The sequence below is a fragment of the Dipodomys merriami genome, unplaced genomic scaffold, assembly GCF_024711535.1.
Source record: "Dipodomys merriami isolate MVZ:Mamm:240054 unplaced genomic scaffold, mDipMer1.0.p SCAF_2, whole genome shotgun sequence".
NCBI classification, from domain to species: Eukaryota; Metazoa; Chordata; class Mammalia; order Rodentia; family Heteromyidae; genus Dipodomys; species Dipodomys merriami.
Window position 1 is genome coordinate 20892380 of NW_027203381.1, and position 12535 is coordinate 20904914.

At 42.3% G+C, this 12535-nt stretch overlaps 1 protein-coding gene across 1 annotated transcript in view; it reads left to right on the forward strand.

The window, feature by feature from the left end:
- The window catches only part of Pstpip2 (proline-serine-threonine phosphatase interacting protein 2), an 80520-nt gene that overhangs the window by 12768 nt on the left and 55217 nt on the right, over nt 1-12535 (forward strand). The gene's annotated exons all lie outside the window — the stretch shown is intronic.

A 12535-nucleotide genomic window follows, 5' to 3' on the forward strand; every position in this document is an offset into this window, starting at 1 on the left:
CACTGTGGCTCAAAGTGGTAGAGCACTAGCCTTGAGCAAAAGAGCCCAGGACTACTCCGAGGCCCTGAGTTCAAGCCCTGGAACCACCACCACCACTACACCACCACCACCACCATTTAGGAATTATTAGGACAAGTGAAATTTAGACTCCTCCAGGTTTCACCCTAGGAAAAACATTTTTTTTTTTTTTTTGTCAGTAACATGACATACTTTCTTTTAACTTGCAATTTCTTGGAATGAAGAGGAAACCGAGGTTTCCTAGCTAGCAACTAGGCAACCCATTCCAGACTTCCTGTCTTTACAGTTACATTGCTTCTTAAAACCCCATCATTTATTCCCCTTACTTTCTCTAGTTCATCAGAAGGATGTGGGCAGAGGCGAGAGACCTTCAAATACTATTGTAATGAGGAGGTAACAGGCTTCGGAAATTTCCATGGATGCGGCTCCAGCTCATACTCGAGTGAAAAAGAACACATGTTAGTGCAGTGCCTTTGGGCATTTAGGTTTGACCTACTTTGGATTCCTGGTTTCCAGTTCTATATTTGCTTTTGGCAGTAGTAGCAACGTATTGGTTGTTTGATCTGGCTTGATTTCTTAGCTTGAGTTCTGAATTGCTGAGGTTTGATGTTTTACTCTATTCCCTTGGTCCCACATTTAGACTAGGGAGGCCTAAATCCAGCACCCTCTAGATCTTCAGCTGTTTTTGTTGGTTTGTTTGCTTTTTATTAACTGGAAAACTCTTAGCATGAATGTCAGTAGTACTCTCAGGAGCGTTTTAATGTTTTCTGTGATTTAAAACACCCTTCTTCAATTCTCAGATTTCTTCTCCCAATAAGTGCGTAAATTAAAATTTCTCATGCCCCTGAAGGTGACAGTCTAATATCATAAGTGACCACACTGACCATGCAGTCAATACTGAGATTAAGAAACAGAACATAACAGGAAGTTATCGTAGCTGTTAGCTCCATATGTTCTCTTCCAGACCCTACCCAGTAACCAATACCTTTGCTGATGCTAACAGCCTACATTAATGTTGGCTATTTTGTGGTTTGTGTTAGTGGAATCACACAGTATCTCTTCTTTTGTGTCTTTCTTCACTCAACATTATGTCATGAGATTAATCCTGTTCTCTGTGCAGTTGTTTATCCATTCTCATTTCTGTAACATCTCATGGTGAGAAGGTGTCACAATTTATCCATTTTACTTTTTTGGGGGGGAGGGGAGGAGTGTCTGGAACTGAAGCTTGAACTCAGGGCCTCATGCTTTGACAGTTTTTTGCTCACAATTGGTGTTCTGCCACTTGGCCACTTGAGTCACACTTCTACTTTCTGACTTTTTTTGTTAATTAGAGATAAGAGTCTCTCAGATTTGTCAGCCCAGGCTGACTTCAAACCATGATCCTCAGATCTCAGTTTTCTGAATAGCTACAATTATAGCTGTGAGACACTGGTCTCAGCTCTTATCCATTAAAAAAAACCAAAACATTGGTTGTTTACAGTATTGATTTCAGGTTCATTATGTAACTTATCCCTTGATTAGACATCATGGCCTTTTCAATTTGTCACTTTTTTTTTTGGTCAGATGGGGGGCTTGAACTCTTGGCCTGGGTGCTGTCCCTGAGCTCTTCAGTTCAAAGTGAGCAAGCTACCACTTGAGCCACAGGTTTTTCTGGTGGTTGATTGGAGACAAGAGTCTCATGGACATTCCTGGCTGGGCTGGCTTTGTATCATGATTCTTAGATTTTAGCCTCCTCAGTAGCTGGGATTATAGGCTGGAGTTACCGGTGTCTGGTTTCAATTTGTCACTTTTTATTCTACTTGGGTAATATTTTGTTATGATGAACTTTAGCCTTTCTAACTTAAAAAATACAGTTGCAAAAGTAAAACAAATAATTCCTATATGCCCTTTACTTGCATTTCTCAAATGTGAGAATCCCCCTATCCACTTCTACCATTAATTAATTAATTAATTAATTAATTAATTAATTAATTTTACTGGACCTAAGGCTTGAACTCCAGGCCTGGACACTGTCCCTGAACTCTTGCTCAAGGCTAGGGCTGTATCACTTGAGCTACTGTTCCACTTCTGGGTTTTTGGTGGTTATTTGGAGATAAGACTCTTACATCCGTTCCTGCTCCAGCTGGTTTTGTTCTAAAATCTTCAGATCTCAGCTTCTTGAGTAGCTAGGATTATGGGCATGAGCCACTGGTGCTTGGCTTCTCCCTCTTTTTATATATGCATTTCACTTTTTTTTGGTCATGCTTATACTAGAATCCAGAGCCTCTTGAATGCTGGGCAAGTGTTCTAGCATTGAGCTACATACTCACCTGGTGTTGTTGTTATTGATTTTTCCCTAAGGACAGGGTCTTATTAGGTTGTCAGGTGGACCTGGAGCATAACTATCTCAGCTTCTTCTTTTTTTTTTTTTTTTAAACAGTTTTTACTTATGATAGAAGTTTTAGTATGCACTAAGAGAATTTATTTTATTTTATTTGTCAGTCATAGGGCCTGAACTCTGAGCCTGGGCGCTGTCCCTCAGCTCTTCAGCTCAAGGCTAGTACCCTACCACTTGAGCCACAGTGCCACTAATGGCTTTTTTGCTTATGTGGTGCTGAAGAATTGAACCCAGGGCCTCATGCATGCAAGGCAAGCACTCTACCACTGAGCCACCTTCCCAGCCCCACTATCTCAGCTTCTTGAGTAGCTGGGATTACAAGCGTGCACTGGTGATCTACTCTCAGCATACATTATTATTTGAGCCATGTGAAAAACAAAGGAACAGGCTTAAGTTTTCTTTATCCATAAACCCTTCAATGTGCATTTTCTAAATATAAAGGATACATTTTCTACATATAAGACACTTGCAATCACAATGATTTTTTTAAAGAAAAATCAGAAAATAATATCAATATAATACTATTAGCTAATATGTAGACCTTTCTCAAATATCCCAAGTGGCTGATAACATCTTTCTTCTATAGCAAAGGAAGAAAACCTTTTTTATTCAGGATTCAGCATTGCATCTAGTTGTTAAATTGGTCTCTAATCTGGAACAGTTCCCAAGTCTTTCTAGGTGACTTGACTTTGACACTTGAGTAGGGGATAGTTTTTGTGTAGAATGTCTATCATTTTGAGTTTGCCTGTTTCATTTTGATTAAATGCAGGCAGTGCATTTCTGGCAGGAGATTCACAGAGGTGATGCTGGATTACTTACAGAATCAAGAGGTACCTGGCTTATGTTCCTTCTGTGATTGCTTGCTGGTGATTTTTTTTTTTTTTGGGTCCAGTCGTGGGGCCTGAACTCTGGGCCTGGGCGCTGTCCCTCAGCTCTTCAGCTCAAGGCTAGCGCTCTACCACTTGAGCCATAGCACCACTTCTGGCTTTTTTTCCCCTGCTTATGTGGTGCTGAGGAATCGAACCCAGGGCCTCATGCATGCAAGGCAAGCACTCTACCACTGAGCCACCTTCCCAGCCCTTGCTGGTGATATTTTGTTTAAGGTGGTCATATTAGTAAATGGTTACTGCTATAACAAATAAGTGGCGCTGAGGCTCAAGTGGTAGAGTGCTAGCCTTGAGCTGAAGAGCTGTGGGACAGTGCCCAGACCTAGAGTTCAGGCCCCATGACCAAAAAAAAAAAGAAAAAAAAGTTTTTCCTGCTTGGACTGCTTTTGAACCATGATCCTCAGATCTCAGACTCCTAAGTAGCTAGAATTTTAGGTGTAAGCCACCAGCACCCAGCTTCCATCCTATCTTTTTTTTTTTTTTTTTTTTTTGAGTGGTCGTGGGTCCTGAACTCTGGGCTTGGGTGCTGTCCCTGAGCTCTTCAGCTCAAGGCGACTGCTCTACTGCTTGAGTCACAGTGCCACTAATGGTTTTCTGGTGGTTTATTGGAGATAAGTGTCTCATAGACTTTCCTGCCCGGGCTGGCTTTGAACCTCGAACCTCAGATCTCAGCCTCCTCAGTAGCTAGGATTACAGGCTTGAGTCACTGGTGCCCAGCTTTTCCATCTTAAAGCTAGGGGAAAAGCATTTTCAAAGCTCTCTTCCCCCCACCTCTTCTGATTTTTTTTTTTGGGTCGGTTGTGGGGCTTGAACTCTGGGCCTGGGCGCTGTCCCTCAGCTCTTCAGCTCAAAGCTAGCGCTCTACCACTTGAGCCATAGCACCACTTCTGGCTTTTTCTGCTTATGCGGTGCTGAGGAATCGAACCCAGGGCCTCATGCATGCAAGGCAAGCACTGTACCACTGAGCCACCTTCCCAGCCCCTCATTACATCTTTTATACTGACTTTCCTGCTTCCTTCTTATAACGGTCCTTGTGATCATAATGGGCCCACCTGCATAATCCAGGATCAACTCTCAATCTCAAGATTTTAATCACATCTATGAAGTCCATTTTCCCATGTATGGAAACAAAGTCACAGGTTCTGGGGATCAGAATGGGAACATCTTTCAGGATCCCTATTCAGCCTACCACAGTGGAGTTTCCTAGGTTTCTAATGAAGTCCTCTTTAATTAATCAGTATCTTGAGGGGACATACATGTAAATATTGCTTTTTTCCTCAAACAAATTCTAAGTACATTTAAAAAACATCTATTGATGATTTTTATTGGAATCAGTTATTACTAAAATAGTTTCCAAGTACTAATTAAAATATTTTCTGTGTTGCCAAACAGTTGACAACTTTTTTTTTTTTGGGGGGGGGTCTGGTCGTGGGGCCTGAACCCTGGGCCTGGGCGCTGTCCCTCAGCTCTTCAGCTCAAGGCTAGCGCTCTACAACTTGAGCCACAGCACCACTTCCGGCTTTTTTTTTCTTTTTGCTTATGTGGTGCTGAGGAATCGAACCCAGGGCCTCAGGCATGCAAGGCAAGTGCTCTACCACTGAGCCATCTTCCCAGCCCAGTTGACAACTGTTTTAAGTATATACCTTGATAGAATTTGACATGTGCATACATTCATGAAAACACCAAGACAAGAAACCCACTCATCATCCCAAAGTTTGCTCAGGAAGTATGTCCTACTCCATCATTCCCTTCTCAGACAATCACTGACAACTTCCCAGACCACTACTAGAGTTTGTATAATTAGAACACAGTAAATACATTTTTTTTTCATTTGGCTTCTTTTACTTACACTTATTTTGAGATTCACTTATGTGTGTTCCATGTATTTATAGTTTTTATTACTAATATTTTATTTTTTGACCAAAACATAGTTTTATTTATCCTATGACTTGTTGAGGGATATTTTTTTCCAGTTTGGAGCTATTATGAATAAAATTGCTAAGAACATTCATGTGTACATTTTTGTATAGTGATTTTATAATTCCATGTGCATGCATAATGAAGTTGGCATTTGAATATAAGTCAGAGCTATCCATTCTTTCAATATGTTTTCTTTTTTTTTTTTTTTTTTTTTATTTTTATTTTTATTTTTTTAATTTTTTTTATTGTAGAGATACTATACAGAGGGTTACAGCTACATGAGTGAGGCAACGAGTACACTTCCACTTCCTCTTGAACATTGTTACCCCCTCCATTGTTTTCCCCCTACCATCCCCTCCCTCCCTCCCTTCCCCAAGGTTCTTTTTTTTTTTTTTTTTTTTTGATCGTGATTAAGTGATTACTTAATTTCCGGAAATTCACAGTATTGTGGAATAATGATGCTCATTTAAAGTCACAAGTTCATTCTAACTTTCCTGGAGCAAATTGTCTATCACAGTCTGTAATATATAACGGTGCTCATATGTTATATACCATATATGTGATCAGCAGCATGGGGATATTTAGTAGTGGTTCAACCAGATGAGTGGGAGTTCTTTGTTTCTTAAGTCCTGTTAGTTTTGTCATATCACCTAACATTTTGGATTCATCATCCACTTATCAGGGAGACCATGTACTGTTTGTCTCTTCGTTCTTGGCTTACCTCGCTCAACATGATTCCTTCTAGCTCCATCCATTTCCCTGCAAATGCCATTATTTTGTCATTTCTAATGGCTGCATAATATTCCATTGTGTATAGATACCACAATTTTTGGATCCATTCATCTGTGGTGGGGCATCTAGGTTGTTTCCATATCCTAGCTATTGCGAACAGTGCTGCAATAAACATGGAGGTGCATGTGTCCTTGTATATTGGTTCCTGTTGTTCAGGGTAGATGCCTAGAAGTGGTATGACTGGGTCGTAAGGGAGGTCAATCTTTAGCTTTCTAAGGACCCTCCAGACTGCTTTCCAAAGTGGTTGTATGAGTGTACATTCCCACCAGCAGTGTAATAGCGTTCCTCGTTCTCCACATCCCCTCCAGCATTTGTCGTTGGCTGATTTGTGGATGTGGGACATTCTGACTGGGGTAAGGTGGTATCTCAGGGTTGTCTTTATTTGCATTTCCTTCACCACCAGGGATGATGAACATTTCCTCATGTGTTTCTTTGCCATTTTTATTTCTTCATTTGAGAAGTCCCTCTTTAGTTCCCTTGCCCATTTAGTAATTGGTGTGTTGGGTTTGGGAGGGATTAGTTTCTTGAGTTCCCTGTATATACAGGATGTTAACCCCTTGTCTGATATATTGCTGGTAAATATTTTTTCCCAATTAGTTGGTTGTCTTTCTAGCTTGGTTGCGATAGCTTTATCTGTGCAGAAGCTTTTTATTTTAAGGTAGTCCCATTTGTCGAGTCTCTCTCCAATTTGTTGTGACCCTGGGACTCTGTTCAGGAAGTTCCTTCCTGTGCCTATTAGTTCAAGTGTCTCTCCTACTCTGTCCTGCAGTAGTTTCAGAGATTCAGGTTTAATGTTAAGGTCTTTAATCCATTTTGAGTTGATGTTGGTGCATGGTGATAGGCTGGGGTCCACTTTTAGTTTTCTGCATGTGGCTGCCCAGTTTTCCCAGCACCAACGGTTGAAGAGGCTGTGTTTCTTCCATTGTATGTCTTTGGCTCCTTTGTCGAATATCAGCTGGCTGTAGGCCTGTGGATTTATTTCTGGATCTTCTATTCTGTTCCATTGGTCTTCGGGTCTGTTTTTGTGCCAGTACCATGCTGTCTTTGTTATTATAGCTCTGTAGTAGAGTTTGAAGTTCGGCATGGATAGCCCTCCCATATTGTCTTTATCCCCTAGAATTGTTTTGGCTATTCTAGGTCTTTTGTTGTTCCATATGAATTTTTGGACTGTTTTCTGTATTTCAGTGATGTACGTCATTGGGATTTTAATAGGAATTGCGTTGAATTTGTATATTAGTTTTGGAAGTATTACCATCTTTACTATATTAAGTCGGCCTATCCAGGAGCATGGGAGGTCTTTCCATTTCCTAGTGTCTTCTGCAATTTCTTTCTTTAACTTTTTATAGTTCTCATTAAATAGTTCTTTTACATCTTTGGTTAGGTTAATTCCTAAATATTTTATTTTTCGGGAGGTTATTGTGAATGGGGTTGCTCCCTTTATTTCCCTCTCTTCCTGTACATTATCAGTGTATAGGAAGGCAACTGATTTTTGTGGGTTTATTTTGTATCCTGCTATTTTGCCGAAGTGACTTATGATTTCTAAGAGTTTGGGGATGGAGTTTTTGGGATCGTGGAGGTATAGTATCATGTCGTCTGCAAAAAGGGATAGTTTAACTTCTTCTTTTCCTATGAGGATCCCTTTAATGTCTTTTTCTTGCCTTATTGCCCTGGCTAAGGGTTCTAGGACTATATTGAAGAGGAGTGGAGACAGTGGGCATCCTTGCCTTGTTCCTGATTTTAGGAGAATTGGTTGTAGCTTTTCCCCATTAAGTATAATATTGGCTATTGGTCTGTCATAAATGGCTTTTATTGTTTTTAGAAATGTTCCTTCTATTCCTATTTTCTCCAGAGCTTTTAGCATGAATGAATGTTGAATTTTGTCAAAGGCCTTTTCTGCATCTGTAGCGATAATCATGTGATTCTTGACCTTGGCTCTGTTGATATGTTGGATTACATTTATTGACTTACGTATGTTAAACCATCCCTGTGTCTCTGGGATGAAGCCTACCTGGTCATAGTGAGTTATTTTTTTTATGTGTTTCTGGATTCTGTTAGCTAGAATCTTGTTAAGGATCTTTGCATCTGTGTTCATCAAGGAGATTGGCCTGTAATTCTCCTTTTTGGTTGGGTCTTTGCCTGGTTTGGGGATGAGTGTGATATTGGCTTCGTAGAATGAGTTTGGGATAGCTCCTTCCTTCTCTGTTTCTCTGAAGAGCTTGAGGAGTATGGGTATTAGTTCTTGTTTAAAGGTCTTATAGAATTCTGCTGTGAATCCATCTGGTCCTGGGCTTTTTTTTGTTGGAAGACTTTTGATAGCTTCCTGTATCTCATTATAGGATATTGGCTTATTTAATTGGTTAACTTCTTCTTTGCTCAGTTTGGGCAACTTGTATTTCTCTAAAAATGCATCCATTTCTGCCCGATTTTCTTCCTTTAGAGAGTATAGCTTTTGAAAGTAGTCTGTTAGAATTGTTTGGATATCTTGGGTACGTGTGGTGATGTTTCCCGTGGCATCCCTAATCCTATTAATATGGGTTTCCTCTCTTCTTTTTTTAATTAATCTAGCCAATGGGCCATCAATTTTGTTTATTTTTTCAAAGAACCAGCTTTTTGTTTGGTTTATTTTGGTTATGGTTTTCTGATTTTCTAATTGGTTAATCTCTGCTTTTAATTTGGTTATCTGGCTTCTTCTAGTAGCTTTAGGTTCCATTTTTTCCTGTTTTTCTAGCTGTTTTAATTGCAACATGAGATTATTTACTTGGTCTGTCTCCATTCTCTTGATGTGGGCACTGAGGGCAATAAATTTGCCCCTCAGGACTGCTTTTGCTGTGTCCCACAAGTTTCTTTGTGAGGTGTTTTCATTTTCATTGAGTTGTAGGAAATGCTTTATTTCTTCTCTGATCTCTTCTGTTATCCAGGCATTGTTAAGGAGTGTGCTGTTCAATTTCCATGTATTGGAGAAATTTCTGCTGTATGCTTTGTTATTGAGAGCTAGCTTGATTCCACTGTGGTCAGATAGGATACAGGGGATTATGTCGATCCCTTTGTATTTGCTTAAGTTCCTTGCATGAACTATGATATGGTCTATTTTGGAGAAAGTTCCATGAGCTGCTGAGAAGAATGTGTACTGTGTTGTTTTAGGGTGAAATACTCGGTAGATGTCAGTTAATTCCGCTTGCAGTATGGCCTCTCTTAATTCGGTAGCTTCTTTGCCAATCCTCTGGTTGGTAGACCTGTCCTTTGGTGAGAGTGGTGTGTTAAAGTCTCCTAGTATTATCGTATTGGGATCTATTTTATTCTGTAAGTTTGAGAGCATTTGTTTGACATATCTAGGTGCACCAATATTTGGGGCATATAAGTTGATGATGGTTATATCCTCCTCTTGGATTGTTCCCTTTATTAATATGTAGTGTCCGTCCTTGTCTTTCTGTACTGATTTTAATGAAAAGTTTATTTTGTCAGATATCAGGATAGCTACACCTGCTTTCTTACTGGGGGCGTTTGATTGGTAGATCCTTTTCCACCCCTTCACTCTGAGTTTGTTTGTATGTTTGGCTGAGAGGTGGGTCTCCTGAAGGCAACAGATGGATGGGTCTTGTTTTCTTATCCAGTCCTCAGTTCGTTTTCTTTTAATTGGCGAATTCAGCCCATTTATATTAAGAGAAAGTATAGAGAGATGCATTGTTGTCCCTGCCATTCCGTTTTCCTAAGTTTTTCTTTTTTCCTTTCCTCCTGTGCTTGCTCAGTTAGACTTTGAGTAATGCCTGTTTGGGGCAGGCCCCAGTTCCTGGCTGCTTTCTTCAGGTTGTGTCCCCCCTCTTAGAATTCTTTGTAATGCTGGCTTAATGTTTATGAATTCATTTAGTTTTTCTTTGCTATTAAAAGTTTTCAGTTCTCCATCAAATGTGAATGCTAGCTTTGCCGGGTAGATCAGTCTGGGTTGGCAGTTATTGGCTCTCAGGGCTCGTATGGTGCTTTCCCAGGCTTTTCTTGCATTCATTGTTTGTGTGGAGAGATCTGCAGTAATTCTTATTTTTTTCCCATTGTAGTATAGCTCCTTCTTCATTTTTGCTGCATGCAGGATTGTTTCCTTATTATTCAGATCTATCATTTTTACTATAATGTGTCTAGAAGTGTTTCTCCTGGGGTCTTGCTTGTTGGGTGTTCGATAAGCTTTTGTGATGTAGTTAAGATGGTCGTTTTTGAGGTGGGGAAAATTTTCATTGATTATCTTGTTAAATAGGTGTTGCATTCCCTTGCTCTGGAATTCCTCACCTTCGTCCACTCCAATTATGCGAAGGTTAAATTTTTTAGCATTATCTGCTTGCTCTTGAATATCCCTTTGGTTTAATTTGAGTAATTTTTCCATATCTGTCACTTTTTGGTCCAGTTGGTGTATTCTGTCTTCTGTATCTGACACTCGACCTTCCATTTCATTCACTCTGTTGACAGTGGCTTCTATTGTGGTTTGCATGGAGGAAATGGATCCCTTTATGGATTCAATGTTGGTTCTCAGAGTACTGATCTCACCTCTCAATGAGGTATGCATTACCTCTAATTTGGCGTTTATCTCACTTCTTATTGAGGTTTGTGCAGCTTCTATTTTTGCATGCATCTCTTGTTTGATACCCTGTATCTCTTTGGATAGTTCATCCTTGTGCTCTTTCAATTTCTGATAAATTTCTCGCTTTATTTCTTGAGTCATTGCCTCCAGCAACCCTTGGAAGTAGCCTTTGTCTTCCATTCCTGCTTTGCTCCCACTGGGGCTCTCCCCTGTGTGGCTGCTGGCTTTTGGGGTGAGCTTGCTGTCCTGGGTGGTAGTAAACCTTGTGATTTTTCTCTGTGATTTTCGCATGGAGGTTCAGGAGACTGCTCTTCAATTTTGTTTTGGTGTGTCTGTCTTTGCTTGGTTGCTGATTCTGTATTGGTAGAGAGAGTCTGTGCCTGATCTGGGTTCTGTTGGGAGCCTATTTCCAGCTGCTATTCTGACTTACTTAGGATTCTCAGCTCTCTGCTGTAGATTGCTGACAGTTCCTGCCTTTGGAAGGGTTGAGCAGCCTAGACTGCTTGTGTTTGCTCCTACGGGTGCTCTTGTGAAGAACAGATGCTCTGGATGCACTCTCCCAAATGCTGGAGTCTGCTATGGGCTCCTGATGTGTTTTTGTTTATTTGTTTTGGGCTGGTTGTGGGCTTGAACTCTAGGTTTGGGTGCTGTCCCTCAGCTTTTTCAGCTCAAGGCTGGCACCCTACCGTTTGAGCCACAGCACCACTTCTGACCCTTTTTGCTTTTGTGATGCTGAGGAATCAGATGCAGGGCCTCATACATCCAAGACTATCACTCTATTGCTGAGCCGCCTTAACAGTCTGAGCTCCTGCTTACTATCAGGTGCTGGCAGCCTGTGTTGCCCAATTCCCAGTCTAGGGTATATGGGTGGAGTTTTGGTGGGGTTTGGGCTTCTCTTGTCCTGGGCCTCCAGGTCTTTTGTTGTCACAGGCGTGCTTCCCGGGGGAGTGTTGTTTCCTGGTTTTCTCCCCTCTGTTGAGGCGTATGCTCAGCTTTTTACTTCAATTGGGAGGAGTTGGTTGTGTTGTTCAGGCGCCGGATCCCCGGGCTTGGTTCCGGCCCCAGCCTGGAGCACGCTTGTTAGGCCTGTGCTGATGTGTATACCCCCTAGGTTATACAGCCTGGGGGACACAGTTCAAATTTCTTCTACTGTTGGTAGTCTTGACCCAGGGGCGCTGTTCCTGGCTTGGGCATTTAAGCTCCCTTCCAGGGGTGCTCTTGCTCTAGCCTGGCCAGCTGAGTGTGCTCCACGGGCTGGTGGAGCTCTCAAACAGTTCCCAGTTTTAGTGGGTCCTGTGGTCCGGGTGCTGGGGTAGGGAGTCTAGGTCAGGGTCTGGGGATTCCCTCCAGCTCTGGTCTCCCTTGAGGGATACACTTCCCCTGTGGGGTACTCACCCTGGAGCTGGTTGTTTCTGTGTGGTGTAGGTCGTCAGTTGTTGTTGCAATCCGGGCTGGGTTGGGCGGTGGTGGCTCTGTGTGATTCTTTTCTGTCTCTGCCTCTGTCGAAGCTGTTGGGTCAAGAGTGTCCACGCTCAGGCAGCTTCTTCTCGGTACCTCTGGGGCCCAAGTGACCCCGCCGGGTTGTTGCGATCGTGATCGGGCGGGCGGGTGGTCTGCAGACAGGACCCTTTGTCGCGCAGAGCCGCTTTGGCGGGATGGAACCTCTCTGCTCGGGTGGAGAGTGCTGGATCGTTGTGATCGCGATCAGGCGGGCCGGGTGGTCTGCCGCAGGTCCTTTTGTCACTCTGCTGATGCCGAGCGGCTTTGGCGGGATGGAGCCTCTCTGCTCGGGTGGAGAGTGAGGGGTGGGGGTGGGATCCTCGTGGAGACTCCCGGCTGGTAGGTTTCTCTGTTCCTGGCGATCTGCTGTTCTGCAAACCAGTACCTGATGTTCTGAAAGTGGCCCCCTGTGTCTCTGCTGTTTCTCTGGGGCTCCCACAGCCCCCGCCGGGCCGGCTGGCCGGCGGCTTGGCGCGC